The 23,398-nt window shown below is 35.3% G+C and overlaps 12 non-coding genes across 12 annotated transcripts; all 12 read right to left on the bottom strand.

Moving 5' to 3' along the window:
• Positions 1-883: 883 nt before the first annotated feature.
• TRNAD-GUC (transfer RNA aspartic acid (anticodon GUC)) lies at positions 884-955 on the bottom strand. The gene has a single exon. It is a non-coding gene; the product is annotated as a tRNA-Asp (tRNA).
• Positions 956-2,294: 1,339 nt separating this feature from the next.
• On the bottom strand, positions 2,295-2,366 carry TRNAD-GUC (transfer RNA aspartic acid (anticodon GUC)). The gene has a single exon. It is a non-coding gene; the product is annotated as a tRNA-Asp (tRNA).
• Positions 2,367-3,706: 1,340 nt separating this feature from the next.
• TRNAD-GUC (transfer RNA aspartic acid (anticodon GUC)) lies at positions 3,707-3,778 on the bottom strand. The gene has a single exon. It is a non-coding gene; the product is annotated as a tRNA-Asp (tRNA).
• Positions 3,779-5,114: 1,336 nt separating this feature from the next.
• On the bottom strand, positions 5,115-5,186 carry TRNAD-GUC (transfer RNA aspartic acid (anticodon GUC)). The gene has a single exon. It is a non-coding gene; the product is annotated as a tRNA-Asp (tRNA).
• A 1,342-nt stretch (positions 5,187-6,528) lies between these two features.
• TRNAD-GUC (transfer RNA aspartic acid (anticodon GUC)) lies at positions 6,529-6,600 on the bottom strand. Its single transcript has one exon. It is a non-coding gene; the product is annotated as a tRNA-Asp (tRNA).
• Positions 6,601-7,938: 1,338 nt separating this feature from the next.
• Positions 7,939-8,010, bottom strand: TRNAD-GUC (transfer RNA aspartic acid (anticodon GUC)). The gene has a single exon. It is a non-coding gene; the product is annotated as a tRNA-Asp (tRNA).
• Positions 8,011-9,350: 1,340 nt separating this feature from the next.
• TRNAD-GUC (transfer RNA aspartic acid (anticodon GUC)) lies at positions 9,351-9,422 on the bottom strand. Its single transcript has one exon. It is a non-coding gene; the product is annotated as a tRNA-Asp (tRNA).
• Positions 9,423-12,170: 2,748 nt separating this feature from the next.
• Positions 12,171-12,242, bottom strand: TRNAD-GUC (transfer RNA aspartic acid (anticodon GUC)). The gene has a single exon. It is a non-coding gene; the product is annotated as a tRNA-Asp (tRNA).
• A 1,345-nt stretch (positions 12,243-13,587) lies between these two features.
• Positions 13,588-13,659, bottom strand: TRNAD-GUC (transfer RNA aspartic acid (anticodon GUC)). The gene has a single exon. It is a non-coding gene; the product is annotated as a tRNA-Asp (tRNA).
• Positions 13,660-16,405: 2,746 nt separating this feature from the next.
• TRNAD-GUC (transfer RNA aspartic acid (anticodon GUC)) lies at positions 16,406-16,477 on the bottom strand. Its single transcript has one exon. It is a non-coding gene; the product is annotated as a tRNA-Asp (tRNA).
• Positions 16,478-17,814: 1,337 nt separating this feature from the next.
• On the bottom strand, positions 17,815-17,886 carry TRNAD-GUC (transfer RNA aspartic acid (anticodon GUC)). Its single transcript has one exon. It is a non-coding gene; the product is annotated as a tRNA-Asp (tRNA).
• Positions 17,887-22,037: 4,151 nt separating this feature from the next.
• Positions 22,038-22,108, bottom strand: TRNAD-GUC (transfer RNA aspartic acid (anticodon GUC)). The gene has a single exon. It is a non-coding gene; the product is annotated as a tRNA-Asp (tRNA).
• Positions 22,109-23,398: the final 1,290 nt, after the last annotated feature.

Below are 23,398 nucleotides of genomic sequence, written 5' to 3'. Positions count from 1 at the left end.
TAAATCAAACCACAATTTCCACTTGAAATTTCCATTGGAATCATTATAGTTTCCAAGTAAAGATTATCGATTAGAATTTGTATTTCTAGCTCTCTTCAACGGAGGCACTTTTGACACTCTTCGCTCCCTTTTCACCGTCGCGTACATTTTTCTATCGATGCCTAGGCAAAAAACGTCTTTTCGAGGGCGGTCTTCAAAGAAATCTTCTTCGACATCCATCACGTACAGTTGACATTTTTCTATTTTTGTTGATTTAAATCGATCTTATATATTTTCACGTAATGAAACATTTACAATCTTTTATTCTCATTTCGATTTATACGAATGATTAGAATTTCGAATAGTCTAATACACATGTTTACAAAATAGGCCATATTAAATGTATTATGGAAAAACATCAGTAACAACGACTTTATAACATTTAGGAAGACATTAAACGAAAAAAAATCTTTTTTTTTTTAATTCTCAAACCATCGATTGCTATTTGGCTATGCGACAGCAGTGAAACGTCTTCCTTCGTTAATTCTTCAAAAGCTTTGATCAGAGTAAGACAAGAAAGAATGCACGAATGACATGTATGCTCATCCATCTTATTACGCACTTCACGGATAAAGAGTGTTGCTGAACGTTTGGGCCATCAATGTCGTATGGGACATTGAACGAGTGAAATACATTCTATCTCATTAAGAAAAGAACAGTGAAATCTAAAGACTTTTACTCATAACATAAAATACTTTAACAAAAAAAGCAGTTTCGATACTCATTTCTTCACACGAATAGACGATGTTACCAGTGAACATCGAAGACGACAGAATAAAATTCAAGAAACACTCGTTTCATTCTGAATTTCTTCTAAAATAAAGGGTATGAAAATATACACGTACTCCCCGGCGGGGAATCGAACCCCGGTTTCCCGCGTGACAGGCGGGGATACTCACCACTATACTACCGAGGACCGAATACCTACTGTCAAGCGTTGTTTTAATCACAAATTTATTTGGATCCCTTGCAGGAAACAGGAAGAAGTATAAATCACATAAACATCAAAATACCTCTTTATATCGTCTCGACCATGTCATTTCAATTACATTACTAATTTACCTAGTAGTACTTCGTTTCACTTTAAAATTAGACGAAATTACACATCAATGCCATTACCAATAACGTACAGATAAAGTGATTTGTGAAGTTTCTCGGAATAAAGATCGTATAAAATCAAAGAGAGACTTCGGTTAATGACTGGCACTCTACCAGCTCACCTAATTCTAAACTGATTCTAGTGTTTATGTTCCACAATAGGTTCTATATGCCTCCAAAGTCTCTCGATCACTAATATTTTCCACCACCCCAAGACTTCTTCTGTAAACTTACTTATATATAGCATCATGCGCTCTCTCACCAACATCTAAATCAAACCATCAATTTCCACTTGAAATTTCCATTGGAATCATTATAGTTTCCAAGTAAAGATTATCGATTAGAATTTGTATTTCTAGCTCTCTTCAACGGAGGCACTTTTGACACTCTTCGCTCCCTTTTCACCGTCGCGTACATTTTTCTATCGATGCCTAGGCAAAAAACGTCTTTTCGAGGGCGGTCTTCAAAGAAATCTTCTTCGACATCCATCACGTACAGTTGACATTTTTCTATTTTTGTTGATTTAAATCGATCTTATATTTTTTCACGTAATGAAACATTTACAATCTTTTATTCTCATTTCGATTTATACGACTGATTAGAATTTCGAATAGTCTAATACACATGTTTACAAAATAGGCCATATTAAATGTATTATGGAAAACATCAGTAACAACGACTTTATAACATTTAGAAGACATTAAACGAAAAAAAAAACTCTTTTTTTTTTTTTAATTCTCCAAACCATCGATTGCTATTTGGCTATGCGACAGCAGTGAAACGTCTTCCTTCGTTAATTCTTCAAAAGCTTTGATCAGAGTAAGACAAGAAAGAATGCACGAATGACATGTATGCTCATCCATCTTATTACGCACTTCACGGATAAAGAGTGTTGCTGAACGTTTGGGCCATCAATGTCGTATGGGACATTGAACGAGTGAAATACATTCTATCTCATTAAGAAAAGAACAGTGAAATCTAAAGACTTTACTCATAACATAAAATACTTTAACAAAAACAGCAGTGTTCGATACTCATTTCTTCACACGAATAGACGATGTTACCAGTGAACATCGAAGACGACAGAATAAAATTCAAGAAACACTCGTTTCATTCTGAATTTCTTCTAAAATAAAGGGTATGAAAATATACACGTACTCCCCGGCGGGGAATCGAACCCCGGTCTCCCGCGTGACAGGCGGGGATACTCACCACTATACTACCGAGGACCGAATACCTACTGTCAAGCGTTGTTTTTAATCACAAATTTATTTGGATCCCTTGCAGAAAACAGGAAGAAGTATAAATCACATAAACATCAAAATACCTCTTTATATCGTCTCGACCATGTCATTTCAATTACATTACTAATTTACCTAGTAGTAAACTTCGTTTCACTTTAAAATTAGACGAAATTACACATCAATGCCATTACCAATAACGTACAGATAAAGTGATTTGTGAAGTTTCTCGGAATAAAGATCGTATAAAATCAAAGAGAGACTTCGGTTAATGACTGGCACTCTACCAGCTCACCTAATTCTAAACTGATTCTAGTGTTTATGTTCCACAATAGGTTCTATATGCCTCCAAAGTCTCTCGATCACTAATATTTTCCACCACCCCAAGACTTCTTCTGTAAACTTACTTATATATAGCATCATGCGCTCTCTCACCAACATCTAAATCAAACCATCAATTTCCACTTGAAATTTCCATTGGAATCATTATAGTTTCCAAGTAAAGATTATCGATTAGAATTTGTATTTCTAGCTCTCTTCAACGGAGGCACTTTTGACACTCTTCGCTCCCTTTTCACCGTCGCGTACATTTTTCTATCGATGCCTAGGCAAAAACGTCTTTTCGAGGGCGGTCTTCAAAGAAATCTTCTTCGACATCCATCACGTACAGTTGACATTTTTCTATTTTTGTTGATTTAAATCGATCTTATATTTTTCACGTAATGAAACATTTACAATCTTTTATTCTCATTTCGATTTATACGACTGATTAGAATTTCGAATAGTCTAATACACATGTTTACAAAATAGGCCATATTAAATGTATTATGGAAAACATCAGTAACAACGACTTTATAACATTTAGAAGACATTAAACGAAAAAAAAAAACTCTTTTTTTTTTTTTAATTCTCCAAACCATCGATTGCTATTTGGCTATGCGACAGCAGTGAAACGTCTTCCTTCGTTAATTCTTCAAAAGCTTTGATCAGAGTAAGACAAGAAAGAATGCACGAATGACATGTATGCTCATCCATCTTATTACGCACTTCACGGATAAAGAGTGTTGCTGAACGTTTGGGCCATCAATGTCGTATGGGACATTGAACGAGTGAAATACATTCTATCTCATTAAGAAAAGAACAGTGAAATCTAAAGACTTTTACTCATAACATAAAATACTTTAACAAAACAGCAGTGTTCGATACTCATTTCTTCACACGAATAGACGATGTTACCAGTGAACATCGAAGACGACAGAATAAAATTCAAGAAACACTCGTTTCATTCGAATTTCTTCTAAAATAAAGGGTATGAAAATATACACGTACTCCCCGGCGGGGAATCGAACCCCGGTCTCCCGCGTGACAGGCGGGGATACTCACCACTATACTACCGAGGACCGAATACCTACTGTCAAGCGTTGTTTTAATCACAAATTTATTTGGATCCCTTGCAGAAAACAGGAAGAAGTACAAATCACATAAACATCAAAATACCTCTTTATATCGTCTCGACCATGTCATTTCAATTACATTACTAATTTACCTAGTAAAACTTCGTTTCACTTTAAAATTAGACGAAATTACACATCAATGCCATTACCAATAACGTACAGATAAAGTGATTTGTGAAGTTTCTCGGAATAAAGATCGTATAAAATCAAAGAGAGACTTCGGTTAATGACTGGCACTCTACCAGCTCACCTAATTCTAAACTGATTCTAGTGTTTATGTTCCACAATAGGTTCTATATGCCTCCAAAGTCTCTCGATCACTAATATTTTCCACCACCCCAAGACTTCTTCTGTAAACTTACTTATATATAGCATCATGCGCTCTCTCACCAACATCTAAATCAAACCATCAATTTCCACTTGAAATTTCCATTGGAATCATTATAGTTTCCAAGTAAAGATTATCGATTAGAATTTGTATTTCTAGCTCTCTTCAACGGAGGCACTTTTGACACTCTTCGCTCCCTTTTCACCGTCGCGTACATTTTTCTATCGATGCCTAGGCAAAAACGTCTTTTCGAGGGCGGTCTTCAAAGAAATCTTCTTCGACATCCATCACGTACAGTTGACATTTTTCTATTTTTGTTGATTTAAATCGATCTTATATTTTTTCACGTAATGAAACATTTACAATCTTTTATTCTCATTTCGATTTATACGACTGATTAGAATTTCGAATAGTCTAATACACATGTTTACAAAATAGGCCATATTAAATGTATTATGGAAAACATCAGTAACAACGACTTTATAACATTTAGAAGACATTAAACGAAAAAAAAAACTTTTTTTTTTTTTTTAATTCTCCAAACCATCGATTGCTATTTGGCTATGCGACAGCAGTGAAACGTCTTCCTTCGTTAATTCTTCAAAAGCTTTGATCAGAGTAAGACAAGAAAGAATGCACGAATGACATGTATGCTCATCCATCTTATTACGCACTTCACGGATAAAGAGTGTTGCTGAACGTTTGGGCCATCAATGTCGTATGGGACATTGAACGAGTGAAATACATTCTATCTCATTAAGAAAAGAACAGTGAAATCTAAAGACTTTACTCATAACATAAAATACTTTAACAAAACAGCAGTGTTCGATACTCATTTCTTCACACGAATAGACGATGTTACCAGTGAACATCGAAGACGACAGAATAAAATTCAAGAAACACTCGTTTCATCTGAATTTCTTCTAAAATAAAGGGTATGAAAATATACACGTACTCCCCGGCGGGGAATCGAACCCCGGTCTCCCGCGTGACAGGCGGGGATACTCACCACTATACTACCGAGGACCGAATACCTACTGTCAAGCGTTGTTTTAATCACAAATTTATTTGGATCCCTTGCAGGAAACAGGAAGAAGTATAAATCACATAAACATCAAAATACCTCTTTATATCGTCTCGACCATGTCATTTCAATTACATTACTAATTTACCTAGTAAAACTTCGTTTCACTTTAAAATTAGACGAAATTACACATCAATGCCATTACCAATAACGTACAGATAAAGTGATTTGTGAAGTTTCTCGGAATAAAGATCGTATAAAATCAAAGAGAGACTTCGGTTAATGACTGGCACTCTACCAGCTCACCTAATTCTAAACTGATTCTAGTGTTTATGTTCCACAATAGGTTCTATATGCCTCCAAAGTCTCTCGATCACTAATATTTTCCACCACCCCAAGACTTCTTCTGTAAACTTACTTATATATAGCATCATGCGCTCTCTCACCAACATCTAAATCAAACCATCAATTTCCACTTGAAATTTCCATTGGAATCATTATAGTTTCCAAGTAAAGATTATCGATTAGAATTTGTATTTCTAGCTCTCTTCAACGGAGGCACTTTTGACACTCTTCGCTCCCTTTTCACCGTCGCGTACATTTTTCTATCGATGCCTAGGCAAAAAACGTCTTTTCGAGGGCGGTCTTCAAAGAAATCTTCTTCGACATCCATCACGTACAGTTGACATTTTTCTATTTTTGTTGATTTAAATCGATCTTATATTTTTTCACGTAATGAAACATTTACAATCTTTTATTCTCATTTCGATTTATACGACTGATTAGAATTTCGAATAGTCTAATACACATGTTTACAAAATAGGCCATATTAAATGTATTATGGAAAACATCAGTAACAACGACTTTATAACATTTAAGGAAGACATTAAACGAAAAAAAAAACTCTTTTTTTTTTTTTTAATTCTCCAAACCATCGATTGCTATTTGGCTATGCGACAGCAGTGAAACGTCTTCCTTCGTTAATTCTTCAAAAGCTTTGATCAGAGTAAGACAAGAAAGAATGCACGAATGACATGTATGCTCATCCATCTTATTACGCACTTCACGGATAAAGAGTGTTGCTGAACGTTTGGGCCATCAATGTCATATGGGACATTGAACGAGTGAAATACATTCTATCTCATTAAGAAAAGAACAGTGAAATCTAAAGACTTTTACTCATAACATAAAATACTTTAACAAAAACAGCAGTGTTCGATACTCATTTCTTCACACGAATAGACGATGTTACCAGTGAACATCGAAGACGACAGAATAAAATTCAAGAAACACTCGTTTCATCTGAATTTCTTCTAAAATAAAGGGTATGAAAATATACACGTACTCCCCGGCGGGGAATCGAACCCCGGTCTCCCGCGTGACAGGCGGGGATACTCACCACTATACTACCGAGGACCGAATACCTACTGTCAAGCGTTGTTTTAATCACAAATTTATTTGGATCCCTTGCAGGAAACAGGAAGAAGTATAAATCACATAAACATCAAAATACCTCTTTATATCGTCTCGACCATGTCATTTCAATTACATTACTAATTTACCTAGTAGTACTTCGTTTCACTTTAAAATTAGACGAAATTACACATCAATGCCATTACCAATAACGTACAGATAAAGTGATTTGTGAAGTTTCTCGGAATAAAGATCGTATAAAATCAAAGAGAGACTTCGGTTAATGACTGGCACTCTACCAGCTCACCTAATTCTAAACTGATTCTAGTGTTTATGTTCCACAATAGGTTCTATATGCCTCCAAAGTCTCTCGATCACTAATATTTTCCACCACCCCAAGACTTCTTCTGTAAACTTACTTATATATAGCATCATGCGCTCTCTCACCAACATCTAAATCAAACCATCAATTTCCACTTGAAATTTCCATTGGAATCATTATAGTTTCCAAGTAAAGATTATCGATTAGAATTTGTATTTCTAGCTCTCTTCAACGGAGGCACTTTTGACACTCTTCGCTCCCTTTTCACCGTCGCGTACATTTTTCTATCGATGCCTAGGCAAAAAACGTCTTTTCGAGGGCGGTCTTCAAAGAAATCTTCTTCGACATCCATCACGTACAGTTGACATTTTTCTATTTTTGTTGATTTAAATCGATCTTATATTTTTTCACGTAATGAAACATTTACAATCTTTTATTCTCATTTCGATTTATACGACTGATTAGAATTTCGAATAGTCTAATACACATGTTTACAAAATAGGCCATATTAAATGTATTATGGAAAACATCAGTAACAACGACTTTATAACATTTAGAAGACATTAAACGAAAAAAAAAACTCTTTTTTTTTTTTTAATTCTCCAAACCATCGATTGCTATTTGGCTATGCGACAGCAGTGAAACGTCTTCCTTCGTTAATTCTTCAAAAGCTTTGATCAGAGTAAGACAAGAAAGAATGCACGAATGACATGTATGCTCATCCATCTTATTACGCACTTCACGGATAAAGAGTGTTGCTGAACGTTTGGGCCATCAATGTCGTATGGGACATTGAACGAGTGAAATACATTCTATCTCATTAAGAAAAGAACAGTGAAATCTAAAGACTTTACTCATAACATAAAATACTTTAACAAAAACAGCAGTGTTCGATACTCATTTCTTCACACGAATAGACGATGTTACCAGTGAACATCGAAGACGACAGAATAAAATTCAAGAAACACTCGTTTCATCTGAATTTCTTCTAAAATAAAGGGTATGAAAATATACACGTACTCCCCGGCGGGGAATCGAACCCCGGTCTCCCGCGTGACAGGCGGGGATACTCACCACTATACTACCGAGGACCGAATACCTACTGTCAAGCGTTGTTTTAATCACAAATTTATTTGGATCCCTTGCAGGAAACAGGAAGAAGTATAAATCACATAAACATCAAAATACCTCTTTATATCGTCTCGACCATGTCATTTCAATTACATTACTAATTTACCTAGTAGTACTTCGTTTCACTTTAAAATTAGACGAAATTACACATCAATGCCATTACCAATAACGTACAGATAAAGTGATTTGTGAAGTTTCTCGGAATAAAGATCGTATAAAATCAAAGAGAGACTTCGGTTAATGACTGGCACTCTACCAGCTCACCTAATTCTAAACTGATTCTAGTGTTTATGTTCCACAATAGGTTCTATATGCCTCCAAAGTCTCTCGATCACTAATATTTTCCACCACCCCAAGACTTCTTCTGTAAACTTACTTATATATAGCATCATGCGCTCTCTCACCAACATCTAAATCAAACCATCAATTTCCACTTGAAATTTCCATTGGAATCATTATAGTTTCCAAGTAAAGATTATCGATTAGAATTTGTATTTCTAGCTCTCTTCAACGGAGGCACTTTTGACACTCTTCGCTCCCTTTTCACCGTCGCGTACATTTTTCTATCGATGCCTAGGCAAAAAACGTCTTTTCGAGGGCGGTCTTCAAAGAAATCTTCTTCGACATCCATCACGTACAGTTGACATTTTTCTATTTTTGTTGATTTAAATCGATCTTATATTTTTTCACGTAATGAAACATTTACAATCTTTTATTCTCATTTCGATTTATACGACTGATTAGAATTTCGAATAGTCTAATACACATGTTTACAAAATAGGCCATATTAAATGTATTATGGAAAACATCAGTAACAACGACTTTATAACATTTAGAAGACATTAAACGAAAAAAAAACAACTTTTTTTTTTTTTTAATTCTCCAAACCATCGATTGCTATTTGGCTATGCGACAGCAGTGAAACGTCTTCCTTCGTTAATTCTTCAAAAGCTTTGATCAGAGTAAGACAAGAAAGAATGCACGAATGACATGTATGCTCATCCATCTTATTACGCACTTCACGGATAAAGAGTGTTGCTGAACGTTTGGGCCATCAATGTCGTATGGGACATTGAACGAGTGAAATACATTCTATCTCATTAAGAAAAGAACAGTGAAATCTAAAGACTTTACTCATAACATAAAATACTTTAACAAAAAACAGCAGTGTTCGATACTCATTTCTTCACACGAATAGACGATGTTACCAGTGAACATCGAAGACGACAGAATAAAATTCAAGAAACACTCGTTTCATCTGAATTTCTTCTAAAATAAAGGGTATGAAAATATACACGTACTCCCCGGCGGGGAATCGAACCCCGGTCTCCCGCGTGACAGGCGGGGATACTCACCACTATACTACCGAGGACCGAATACCTACTGTCAAGCGTTGTTTTTAATCACAAATTTATTTGGATCCCTTGCAGGAAACAGGAAGAAGTATAAATCACATAAACATCAAAATACCTCTTTATATCGTCTCGACCATGTCATTTCAATTACATTACTAATTTACCTAGTAAAACTTCGTTTCACTTTAAAATTAGACGAAATTACACATCAATGCCATTACCAATAACGTACAGATAAAGTGATTTGTGAAGTTTCTCGGAATAAAGATCGTATAAAATCAAAGAGAGACTTCGGTTAATGACTGGCACTCTACCAGCTCACCTAATTCTAAACTGATTCTAGTGTTTATGTTCCACAATAGGTTCTATATGCCTCCAAAGTCTCTCGATCACTAATATTTTCCACCACCCCAAGACTTCTTCTGTAAACTTACTTATATATAGCATCATGCGCTCTCTCACCAACATCTAAATCAAACCATCAATTTCCACTTGAAATTTCCATTGGAATCATTATAGTTTCCAAGTAAAGATTATCGATTAGAATTTGTATTTCTAGCTCTCTTCAACGGAGGCACTTTTGACACTCTTCGCTCCCTTTTCACCGTCGCGTACATTTTTCTATCGATGCCTAGGCAAAAAACGTCTTTTCGAGGGCGGTCTTCAAAGAAATCTTCTTCGACATCCATCACGTACAGTTGACATTTTTCTATTTTTGTTGATTTAAATCGATCTTATATTTTTTCACGTAATGAAACATTTACAATCTTTTATTCTCATTTCGATTTATACGACTGATTAGAATTTCGAATAGTCTAATACACATGTTTACAAAATAGGCCATATTAAATGTATTATGGAAAACATCAGTAACAACGACTTTATAACATTTAGAAGACATTAAACGAAAAAAAAAACTCTTTTTTTTTTTTAATTCTCCAAACCATCGATTGCTATTTGGCTATGCGACAGCAGTGAAACGTCTTCCTTCGTTAATTCTTCAAAAGCTTTGATCAGAGTAAGACAAGAAAGAATGCACGAATGACATGTATGCTCATCCATCTTATTACGCACTTCACGGATAAAGAGTGTTGCTGAACGTTTGGGCCATCAATGTCGTATGGGACATTGAACGAGTGAAATACATTCTATCTCATTAAGAAAAGAACAGTGAAATCTAAAGACTTTACTCATAACATAAAATACTTTAACAAAAAACAGCAGTGTTCGATACTCATTTCTTCACACGAATAGACGATGTTACCAGTGAACATCGAAGACGACAGAATAAAATTCAAGAAACACTCGTTTCATCTGAATTTCTTCTAAAATAAAGGGTATGAAAATATACACGTACTCCCCGGCGGGGAATCGAACCCGGTCTCCCGCGTGACAGGCGGGGATACTCACCACTATACTACCGAGGACCGAATACCTACTGTCAAGCGTTGTTTTAATCACAAATTTATTTGGATCCCTTGCAGGAAACAGGAAGAAGTATAAATCACATAAACATCAAAATACCTCTTTATATCGTCTCGACCATGTCATTTCAATTACATTACTAATTTACCTAGTAGTACTTCGTTTCACTTTAAAATTAGACGAAATTACACATCAATGCCATTACCAATAACGTACAGATAAAGTGATTTGTGAAGTTTCTCGGAATAAAGATCGTATAAAATCAAAGAGAGACTTCGGTTAATGACTGGCACTCTACCAGCTCACCTAATTCTAAACTGATTCTAGTGTTTATGTTCCACAATAGGTTCTATATGCCTCCAAAGTCTCTCGATCACTAATATTTTCCACCACCCCAAGACTTCTTCTGTAAACTTACTTATATATAGCATCATGCGCTCTCTCACCAACATCTAAATCAAACCATCAATTTCCACTTGAAATTTCCATTGGAATCATTATAGTTTCCAAGTAAAGATTATCGATTAGAATTTGTATTTCTAGCTCTCTTCAACGGAGGCACTTTTGACACTCTTCGCTCCCTTTTCACCGTCGCGTACATTTTTCTATCGATGCCTAGGCAAAAAACGTCTTTTCGAGGGCGGTCTTCAAAGAAATCTTCTTCGACATCCATCACGTACAGTTGACATTTTTCTATTTTTGTTGATTTAAATCGATCTTATATTTTTTCACGTAATGAAACATTTACAATCTTTTATTCTCATTTCGATTTATACGACTGATTAGAATTTCGAATAGTCTAATACACATGTTTACAAAATAGGCCATATTAAATGTATTATGGAAAACATCAGTAACAACGACTTTATAACATTTAGAAGACATTAAACGAAAAAAAAAACTCTTTTTTTTTTTTTAATTCTCCAAACCATCGATTGCTATTTGGCTATGCGACAGCAGTGAAACGTCTTCCTTCGTTAATTCTTCAAAAGCTTTGATCAGAGTAAGACAAGAAAGAATGCACGAATGACATGTATGCTCATCCATCTTATTACGCACTTCACGGATAAAGAGTGTTGCTGAACGTTTGGGCCATCAATGTCGTATGGGACATTGAACGAGTGAAATACATTCTATCTCATTAAGAAAAGAACAGTGAAATCTAAAGACTTTACTCATAACATAAAATACTTTAACAAAAACAGCAGTGTTCGATACTCATTTCTTCACACGAATAGACGATGTTACCAGTGAACATCGAAGACGACAGAATAAAATTCAAGAAACACTCGTTTCATCTGAATTTCTTCTAAAATAAAGGGTATGAAAATATACACGTACTCCCCGGCGGGGAATCGAACCCCGGTCTCCCGCGTGACAGGCGGGGATACTCACCACTATACTACCGAGGACCGAATACCTACTGTCAAGCGTTGTTTTAATCACAAATTTATTTGATCCCTTGCCCTTGCAGGAAACAGGAAGAAGTATAAATCACATAAACATCAAAATACCTCTTTATATCGTCTCGACCATGTCATTTCAATTACATTACTAATTTACCTAGTAGTACTTCGTTTCACTTTAAAATTAGACGAAATTACACATCAATGCCATTACCAATAACGTACAGATAAAGTGATTTGTGAAGTTTCTCGGAATAAAGATCGTATAAAATCAAAGAGAGACTTCGGTTAATGACTGGCACTCTACCAGCTCACCTAATTCTAAACTGATTCTAGTGTTTATGTTCCACAATAGGTTCTATATGCCTCCAAAGTCTCTCGATCACTAATATTTTCCACCACCCCAAGACTTCTTCTGTAAACTTACTTATATATAGCATCATGCGCTCTCTCACCAACATCTAAATCAAACCATCAATTTCCACTTGAAATTTCCATTGGAATCATTATAGTTTCCAAGTAAAGATTATCGATTAGAATTTGTATTTCTAGCTCTCTTCAACGGAGGCACTTTTGACACTCTTCGCTCCCTTTTCACCGTCGCGTACATTTTTCTATCGATGCCTAGGCAAAAAACGTCTTTTCGAGGGCGGTCTTCAAAGAAATCTTCTTCGACATCCATCACGTACAGTTGACATTTTTCTATTTTTGTTGATTTAAATCGATCTTATATTTTTTCACGTAATGAAACATTTACAATCTTTTATTCTCATTTCGATTTATACGACTGATTAGAATTTCGAATAGTCTAATACACATGTTTACAAAATAGGCCATATTAAATGTATTATGGAAAACATCAGTAACAACGACTTTATAACATTTAAGAAGACATTAAACGAAAAAAAAAAACTCTTTTTTTTTTTTAATTCTCCAAACCATCGATTGCTATTTGGCTATGCGACAGCAGTGAAACGTCTTCCTTCGTTAATTCTTCAAAAGCTTTGATCAGAGTAAGACAAGAAAGAATGCACGAATGACATGTATGCTCATCCATCTTATTACGCACTTCACGGATAAAGAGTGTTGCTGAACGTTTGGGCCATCAATGTCGTATGGGACATTGAACGAGTGAAATACATTCTATCTCATTAAGAAAAGAACAGTGAAATCTAAAGACTTTACTCATAACATAAAATACTTTAACAAAAAACAGCAGTGTTCGATACTCATTTCTTCACACGAATAGACGATGTTACCAGTGAACATCGAAGACGACAGAATAAAATTCAAGAAACACTCGTTTCATCTGAATTTCTTCTAAAATAAAGGGTATGAAAATATACACGTACTCCCCGGCGGGGAATCGAACCCCGGTCTCCCGCGTGACAGGCGGGGATACTCACCACTATACTACCGAGGACCGAATACCTACTGTCAAGCGTTGTTTTAATCACAAATTTATTTGGATCCCTTGCAGGAAACAGGAAGAAGTATAAATCACATAAACATCAAAATACCTCTTTATATCGTCTCGACCATGTCATTTCAATTACATTACTAATTTACCTAGTAGTACTTCGTTTCACTTTAAAATTAGACGAAATTACACATCAATGCCATTACCAATAACGTACAGATAAAGTGATTTGTGAAGTTTCTCGGAATAAAGATCGTATAAAATCAAAGAGAGACTTCGGTTAATGACTGGCACTCTACCAGCTCACCTAATTCTAAACTGATTCTAGTGTTTATGTTCCACAATAGGTTCTATATGCCTCCAAAGTCTCTCGATCACTAATATTTTCCACCACCCCAAGACTTCTTCTGTAAACTTACTTATATATAGCATCATGCGCTCTCTCACCAACATCTAAATCAAACCATCAATTTCCACTTGAAATTTTCATTGGAATCATTATAGTTTCCAAGTAAAGATTATCGATTAGAATTTGTATTTCTAGCTCTCTTCAACGGAGGCACTTTTGACACTCTTCGCTCCCTTTTCACCGTCGCGTACATTTTTCTATCGATGCCTAGGCAAAAAACGTCTTTTCGAGGGCGGTCTTCAAAGAAATCTTCTTCGACATCCATCACGTACAGTTGACATTTTTCTATTTTTGTTGATTTAAATCGATCTTATATTTTTTCACGTAATGAAACATTTACAATCTTTTATTCTCATTTCGATTTATACGACTGATTAGAATTTCGAATAGTCTAATACACATGTTTACAAAATAGGCCATATTAAATGTATTATGGAAAACATCAGTAACAACGACTTTATAACATTTAGAAGACATTAAACGAAAAAAAAAACTCTTTTTTTTTTTTTAATTCTCCAAACCATCGATTGCTATTTGGCTATGCGACAGCAGTGAAACGTCTTCCTTCGTTAATTCTTCAAAAGCTTTGATCAGAGTAAGACAAGAAAGAATGCACGAATGACATGTATGCTCATCCATCTTATTACGCACTTCACGGATAAAGAGTGTTGCTGAACGTTTGGGCCATCAATGTCGTATGGGACATTGAACGAGTGAAATACATTCTATCTCATTAAGAAAAGAACAGTGAAATCTAAAGACTTTACTCATAACATAAAATACTTTAACAAAAAACAGCAGTGTTCGATACTCATTTCTTCACACGAATAGACGATGTTACCAGTGAACATCGAAGACGACAGAATAAAATTCAAGAAACACTCGTTTCATCTGAATTTCTTCTAAAATAAAGGGTATGAAAATATACACGTACTCCCCGGCGGGGAATCGAACCCGGTCTCCCGCGTGACAGGCGGGGATACTCACCACTATACTACCGAGGACCGAATACCTACTGTCAAGCGTTGTTTTAATCACAAATTTATTTGGATCCCTTGCAGGAAACAGGAAGAAGTATAAATCACATAAACATCAAAATACCTCTTTATATCGTCTCGACCATGTCATTTCAATTACATTACTAATTTACCTAGTAGTACTTCGTTTCACTTTAAAATTAGACGAAATTACACATCAATGCCATTACCAATAACGTACAGATAAAGTGATTTGTGAAGTTTCTCGGAATAAAGATCGTATAAAATCAAAGAGAGACTTCGGTTAATGACTGGCACTCTACCAGCTCACCTAATTCTAAACTGATTCTAGTGTTTATGTTCCACAATAGGTTCTATATGCCTCCAAAGTCTCTCGATCACTAATATTTTCCACCACCCCAAGACTTCTTCTGTAAACTTACTTATATATAGCATCATGCGCTCTCTCACCAACATCTAAATCAAACCATCAATTTCCACTTGAAATTTCCATTGGAATCATTATAGTTTCCAAGTAAAGATTATCGATTAGAATTTGTATTTCTAGCTCTCTTCAACGGAGGCACTTTTGACACTCTTCGCTCCCTTTTCACCGTCGCGTACATTTTTCTATCGATGCCTAGGCAAAAAACGTCTTTTCGAGGGCGGTCTTCAAAGAAATCTTCTTCGACATCCATCACGTACAGTTGACATTTTTCTATTTTTGTTGATTTAAATCGATCTTATATTTTTTCACGTAATGAAACATTTACAATCTTTTATTCTCATTTCGATTTATACGACTGATTAGAATTTCGAATAGTCTAATACACATGTTTACAAAATAGGCCATATTAAATGTATTATGGAAAACATCAGTAACAACGACTTTATAACATTTAGAAGACATTAAACGAAAAAAAAAACTCTTTTTTTTTTTTAATTCTCCAAACCATCGATTGCTATTTGGCTATGCGACAGCAGTGAAACGTCTTCCTTCGTTAATTCTTCAAAAGCTTTGATCAGAGTAAGACAAGAAAGAATGCACGAATGACATGTATGCTCATCCATCTTATTACGCACTTCACGGATAAAGAGTGTTGCTGAACGTTTGGGCCATCAATGTCGTATGGGACATTGAACGAGTGAAATACATTCTATCTCATTAAGAAAAGAACAGTGAAATCTAAAGACTTTACTCATAACATAAAATACTTTAACAAAACAGCAGTGTTCGATACTCATTTCTTCACACGAATAGACGATGTTACCAGTGAACATCGAAGACGACAGAATAAAATTCAAGAAACACTCGTTTCATCTGAATTTCTTCTAAAATAAAGGGTATGAAAATATACACGTACTCCCCGGCGGGGAATCGAACCCCGGTCTCCCGCGTGACAGGCGGGGATACTCACCACTATACTACCGAGGACCGAATACCTACTGTCAAGCGTTGTTTTAATCACAAATTTATTTGGATCCCTTGCAGGAAACAGGAAGAAGTATAAATCACATAAACATCAAAATACCTCTTTATATCGTCTCGACCATGTCATTTCAATTACATTACTAATTTACCTAGTAGTACTTCGTTTCACTTTAAAATTAGACGAAATTACACATCAATGCCATTACCAATAACGTACAGATAAAGTGATTTGTGAAGTTTCTCGGAATAAAGATCGTATAAAATCAAAGAGAGACTTCGGTTAATGACTGGCACTCTACCAGCTCACCTAATTCTAAACTGATTCTAGTGTTTATGTTCCACAATAGGTTCTATATGCCTCCAAAGTCTCTCGATCACTAATATTTTCCACCACCCCAAGACTTCTTCTGTAAACTTACTTATATATAGCATCATGCGCTCTCTCACCAACATCTAAATCAAACCATCAATTTCCACTTGAAATTTCCATTGGAATCATTATAGTTTCCAAGTAAAGATTATCGATTAGAATTTGTATTTCTAGCTCTCTTCAACGGAGGCACTTTTGACACTCTTCGCTCCCTTTTCACCGTCGCGTACATTTTTCTATCGATGCCTAGGCAAAAAACGTCTTTTCGAGGGCGGTCTTCAAAGAAATCTTCTTCGACATCCATCACGTACAGTTGACATTTTTCTATTTTGTTGATTTAAATCGATCTTATATTTTTTCACGTAATGAAACATTTACAATCTTTTATTCTCATTTCGATTTATACGACTGATTAGAATTTCGAATAGTCTAATACACATGTTTACAAAATAGGCCATATTAAATGTATTATGGAAAACATCAGTAACAACGACTTTATAACATTTAGAAGACATTAAACGAAAAAAAAAACTCTTTTTTTTTTTAATTCTCCAAACCATCGATTGCTATTTGGCTATGCGACAGCAGTGAAACGTCTTCCTTCGTTAATTCTTCAAAAGCTTTGATCAGAGTAAGACAAGAAAGAATGCACGAATGACATGTATGCTCATCCATCTTATTACGCACTTCACGGATAAAGAGTGTTGCTGAACGTTTGGGCCATCAATGTCGTATGGGACATTGAACGAGTGAAATACATTCTATCTCATTAAGAAAAGAACAGTGAAATCTAAAGACTTTTACTCATAACATAAAATACTTTAACAAAAACAGCAGTGTTCGATACTCATTTCTTCATTACGAATAGACGATGTTACCAGTGAACATCGAAGACGACAGAATAAAATTCAAGAAACACTCGTTTCATCTGAATTTCTTCTAAAATAAAGGGTATGAAAATATACACGTACTCCCCGGCGGGGAATCGAACCCCGGTCTCCCGCGTGACAGGCGGGGATACTCACCACTATACTACCGAGGACCGAATACCTACTGTCAAGCGTTGTTTTAATCACAAATTTATTTGGATCCCTTGCAGGAAACAGGAAGAAGTATAAATCACATAAACATCAAAATACCTCTTTATATCGTCTCGACCATGTCATTTCAATTACATTACTAATTTACCTAGTAGTACTTCGTTTCACTTTAAAATTAGACGAAATTACACATCAATGCCATTACCAATAACGTACAGATAAAGTGATTTGTGAAGTTTCTCGGAATAAAGATCGTATAAAATCAAAGAGAGACTTCGGTTAATGACTGGCACTCTACCAGCTCACCTAATTCTAAACTGATTCTAGTGTTTATGTTCCACAATAGGTTCTATATGCCTCCAAAGTCTCTCGATCACTAATATTTTCCACCACCCCAAGACTTCTTCTGTAAACTTACTTATATATAGCATCATGCGCTCTCTCACCAACATCTAAATCAAACCATCAATTTCCACTTGAAATTTCCATTGAATCATTATAGTTTCCAAGTAAAGATTATCGATTAGAATTTGTATTTCTAGCTCTCTCAACGGAGGCACTTTTGACACTCTTCGCTCCCTTTTCACCGTCGCGTACATTTTTCTATCGATGCCTAGGCAAAAAACGTCTTTTCGAGGGCGGTCTTCAAAGAAATCTTCTTCGACATCCATCACGTACAGTTGACATTTTTCTATTTTGTTGATTTAAATCGATCTTATATTTTTCACGTAATGAAACATTTACAATCTTTTATTCTCATTTCGATTTATACGACTGATTAGAATTTCGAATAGTCTAATACACATGTTTACAAAATAGGCCATATTAAATGTATTATGGAAAACATCAGTAACAACGACTTTATAACATTTAGAAGACATTAAACGAAAAAAAAAAACTCTTTTTTTTTTTTAATTCTCCAAACCATCGATTGCTATTTGGCTATGCGACAGCAGTGAAACGTCTTCCTTCGTTAATTCTTCAAAAGCTTTGATCAGAGTAAGACAAGAAAGAATGCACGAATGACATGTATGCTCATCCATCTTATTACGCACTTCACGGATAAAGAGTGTTGCTGAACGTTTGGGCCATCAATGTCGTATGGGACATTGAACGAGTGAAATACATTCTATCTCATTAAGAAAAGAACAGTGAAATCTAAAGACTTTACTCATAACATAAAATACTTTAACAAAAAACAGCAGTGTTCGATACTCATTTCTTCACACGAATAGACGATGTTACCAGTGAACATCGAAGACGACAGAATAAAATTCAAGAAACACTCGTTTCATCTGAATTTCTTCTAAAATAAAGGGTATGAAAATATACACGTACTCCCCGGCGGGGAATCGAACCCGGTCTCCCGCGTGACAGGCGGGGATACTCACCACTATACTACCGAGGACCGAATACCTACTGTCAAGCGTTGTTTTAATCACAAATTTATTTGGATCCCTTGCAGGAAACAGGAAGAAGTATAAATCACATAAACATCAAAATACCTCTTTATATCGTCTCGACCATGTCATTTCAATTACATTACTAATTTACCTAGTAGTACTTCGTTTCACTTTAAAATTAGACGAAATTACACATCAATGCCATTACCAATAACGTACAGATAAAGTGATTTGTGAAGTTTCTCGGAATAAAGATCGTATAAAATCAAAGAGAGACTTCGGTTAATGACTGGCACTCTACCAGCTCACCTAATTCTAAACTGATTCTAGTGTTTATGTTCCACAATAGGTTCTATATGCCTCCAAAGTCTCTCGATCACTAATATTTTCCACCACCCCAAGACTTCTTCTGTAAACTTACTTATATATAGCATCATGCGCTCTCTCACCAACATCTAAATCAAACCATCAATTTCCACTTGAAATTTCCATTGGAATCATTATAGTTTCCAAGTAAAGATTATCGATTAGAATTTGTATTTCTAGCTCTCTTCAACGGAGGCACTTTTGACACTCTTCGCTCCCTTTTCACCGTCGCGTACATTTTTCTATCGATGCCTAGGCAAAAACGTCTTTTCGAGGGCGGTCTTCAAAGAAATCTTCTTCGACATCCATCACGTACAGTTGACATTTTTCTATTTTTGTTGATTTAAATCGATCTTATATTTTTCACGTAATGAAACATTTACAATCTTTTATTCTCATTTCGATTTATACGACTGATTAGAATTTCGAATAGTCTAATACACATGTTTACAAAATAGGCCATATTAAATGTATTATGGAAAACATCAGTAACAACGACTTTATAACATTTAGAAGACATTAAACGAAAAAAAAACTCTTTTTTTTTTTAATTCTCCAAACCATCGATTGCTATTTGGCTATGCGACAGCAGTGAAACGTCTTCCTTCGTTAATTCTTCAAAAGCTTTGATCAGAGTAAGACAAGAAAGAATGCACGAATGACATGTATGCTCATCCATCTTATTACGCACTTCACGGATAAAGAGTGTTGCTGAACGTTTGGGCCATCAATGTCGTATGGGACATTGAACGAGTGAAATACATTCTATCTCATTAAGAAAAGAACAGTGAAATCTAAAGACTTTACTCATAACATAAAATACTTTAACAAAACAGCAGTGTTCGATACTCATTTCTTCACACGAATAGACGATGTTACCAGTGAACATCGAAGACGACAGAATAAAATTCAAGAAACACTCGTTTCATCTGAATTTCTTCTAAAATAAAGGGTATGAAAATATACACGTACTCCCCGGCGGGAATCGAACCCCGGTCTCCCGCGTGACAGGCGGGGATACTCACCACTATACTACCGAGGACCGAATACCTACTGTCAAGCGTTGTTTTAATCACAAATTTATTTGGATCCCTTGCAGGAAACAGGAAGAAGTATAAATCACATAAACATCAAAAATACCTCTTTATATCGTCTCGACCATGTCATTTCAATTACATTACTAATTTACCTAGTAGTACTTCGTTTCACTTTAAAATTAGACGAAATTACACATCAATGCCATTACCAATAACGTACAGATAAAGTGATTTGTGAAGTTTCTCGGAATAAAGATCGTATAAAATCAAAGAGAGACTTCGGTTAATGACTGGCACTCTACCAGCTCACCTAATTCTAAACTGATTCTAGTGTTTATGTTCCACAATAGGTTCTATATGCCTCCAAAGTCTCTCGATCACTAATATTTTCCACCACCCCAAGACTTCTTCTGTAAACTTACTTATATATAGCATCATGCGCTCTCTCACCAACATCTAAATCAAACCATCAAATTCCACTTGAAATTTCCATTGGAATCATTATAGTTTTCAAGTAAAGATTATCGATTAGAATTTGTATTTCTAGCTCTCTTCAACGGAGGCACTTTTGACACTCTTCGCTCCCTTTTCACCGTCGCGTACATTTTTCTATCGATGCCTAGGCAAAAAACGTCTTTTCGAGGGCGGTCTTCAAAGAAATCTTCTTCGACATCCATCACGTACAGTTGACATTTTTCTATTTTTGTTGATTTAAATCGATCTTATATTTTTCACGTAATGAAACATTTACAATCTTTTATTCTCATTTCGATTTATACGACTGATTAGAATTTCGAATAGTCTAATACACATGTTTACAAAATAGGCCATATTAAATGTATTATGGAAAACATCAGTAACAACGACTTTATAACATTTAGGAAGACATTAAACGAAAAAAAAAAACTCTTTTTTTTTTTTTAATTCTCCAAACCATCGATTGCTATTTGGCTATGCGACAGCAGTGAAACGTCTTCCTTCGTTAATTCTTCAAAAGCTTTGATCAGAGTAAGACAAGAAAGAATGCACGAATGACATGTATGCTCATCCATCTTATTACGCACTTCACGGATAAAGAGTGTTGCTGAACGTTTGGGCCATCAATGTCGTATGGGACATTGAACGAGTGAAATACATTCTATCTCATTAAGAAAAGAACAGTGAAATCTAAAGACTTTACTCATAACATAAAATACTTTAACAAAAAAACAGCAGTGTTCGATACTCATTTCTTCACACGAATAGACGATGTTACCAGTGAACATCGAAGACGACAGAATAAAATTCAAGAAACACCTGTTTCATCTGAATTTCTTCTAAAATAAAGGGTATGAAAATATACACGTACTCCCCGGCGGGGAATCGAACCCCGGTCTCCCGCGTGACAGGCGGGATACTCACCACTATACTACCGAGGACCGAATACCTACTGTCAAGCGTTGTTTTAATCACAAATTTATTTGGATCCCTTGCAGGAAACAGGAAGAAGTATAAATCACATAAACATCAAAATACCTCTTTATATCGTCTCGACCATGTCATTTCAATTACATTACTAATTTACCTAGTAGTACTTCGTTTCACTTTAAAATTAGACGAAATTACACATCAATGCCATTACCAATAACGTACAGATAAAGTGATTTGTGAAGTTTCTCGGAATAAAGATCGTATAAAATCAAAGAGAGACTTCGGTTAATGACTGGCACTCTACCAGCTCACCTAATTCTAAACTGATTCTAGTGTTTATGTTCCACAATAGGTTCTATATGCCTCCAAAGTCTCTCGATCACTAATATTTTCCACCACCCCAAGACTTCTTCTGTAAACTTACTTATATATAGCATCATGCGCTCTCTCACCAACATCTAAATCAAACCATCAATTTCCACTTGAAATTTTCATTGGAATCATTATAGTTTCCAAGTAAAGATTATCGATTAGAATTTGTATTTCTAGCTCTCTTCAACGGAGGCACTTTTGACACTCTTCGCTCCCTTTTCACCGTCGCGTACATTTTTCTATCGATGCCTAGGCAAAAAACGTCTTTTCGAGGGCGGTCTTCAAAGAAATCTTCTTCGACATCCATCACGTACAGTTGACATTTTTCTATTTTTGTTGATTTAAATCGATCTTATATTTTTTCACGTAATGAAACATTTACAATCTTTTATTCTCATTTCGATTTATACGACTGATTAGAATTTCGAATAGTCTAATACACATGTTTACAAAATAGGCCATATTAAATGTATTATGGAAAAACATCAGTAACAACGACTTTATAACATTTAGAAGACATTAAACGAAAAAAAAACTCTTTTTTTTTTTTAATTCTCCAAACCATCGATTGCTATTTGGCTAAGCGACAGCAGTGAAACGTCTTCCTTCGTTAATTCTTCAAAAGCTTTGATCAGAGTAAGACAAGAAAGAATGCACGAATGATTACATGTAAGCCCATCCATCTTATTACGCAATTCACGGATAAAGAGTGTTGTTGAACGTTTGGGCCATCAATGTCGTATGGGACATTGAACGAGTGAAATACATCTCTATCTCATTAAGAAAGAACAGTGAAATCTAAAGACTTTTACTCATAACATAAAATACTTTTAACAAAACAGCAGTGTTCGATACTCATTTCTTCACACGAATAGACGATGTTTACCAGTGAACATCGAAGACGACAGAATAAAATTCAAGAAACA

This window comes from Tachypleus tridentatus, chromosome 9 (genome assembly GCF_004210375.1).
Source record: "Tachypleus tridentatus isolate NWPU-2018 chromosome 9, ASM421037v1, whole genome shotgun sequence".
Taxonomy (NCBI): domain Eukaryota; kingdom Metazoa; phylum Arthropoda; class Merostomata; order Xiphosura; family Limulidae; genus Tachypleus; species Tachypleus tridentatus.
The sequence above is the reverse complement of the archived record's forward strand: the minus strand, read 5'-3'. Positions and strand labels throughout refer to the sequence as shown.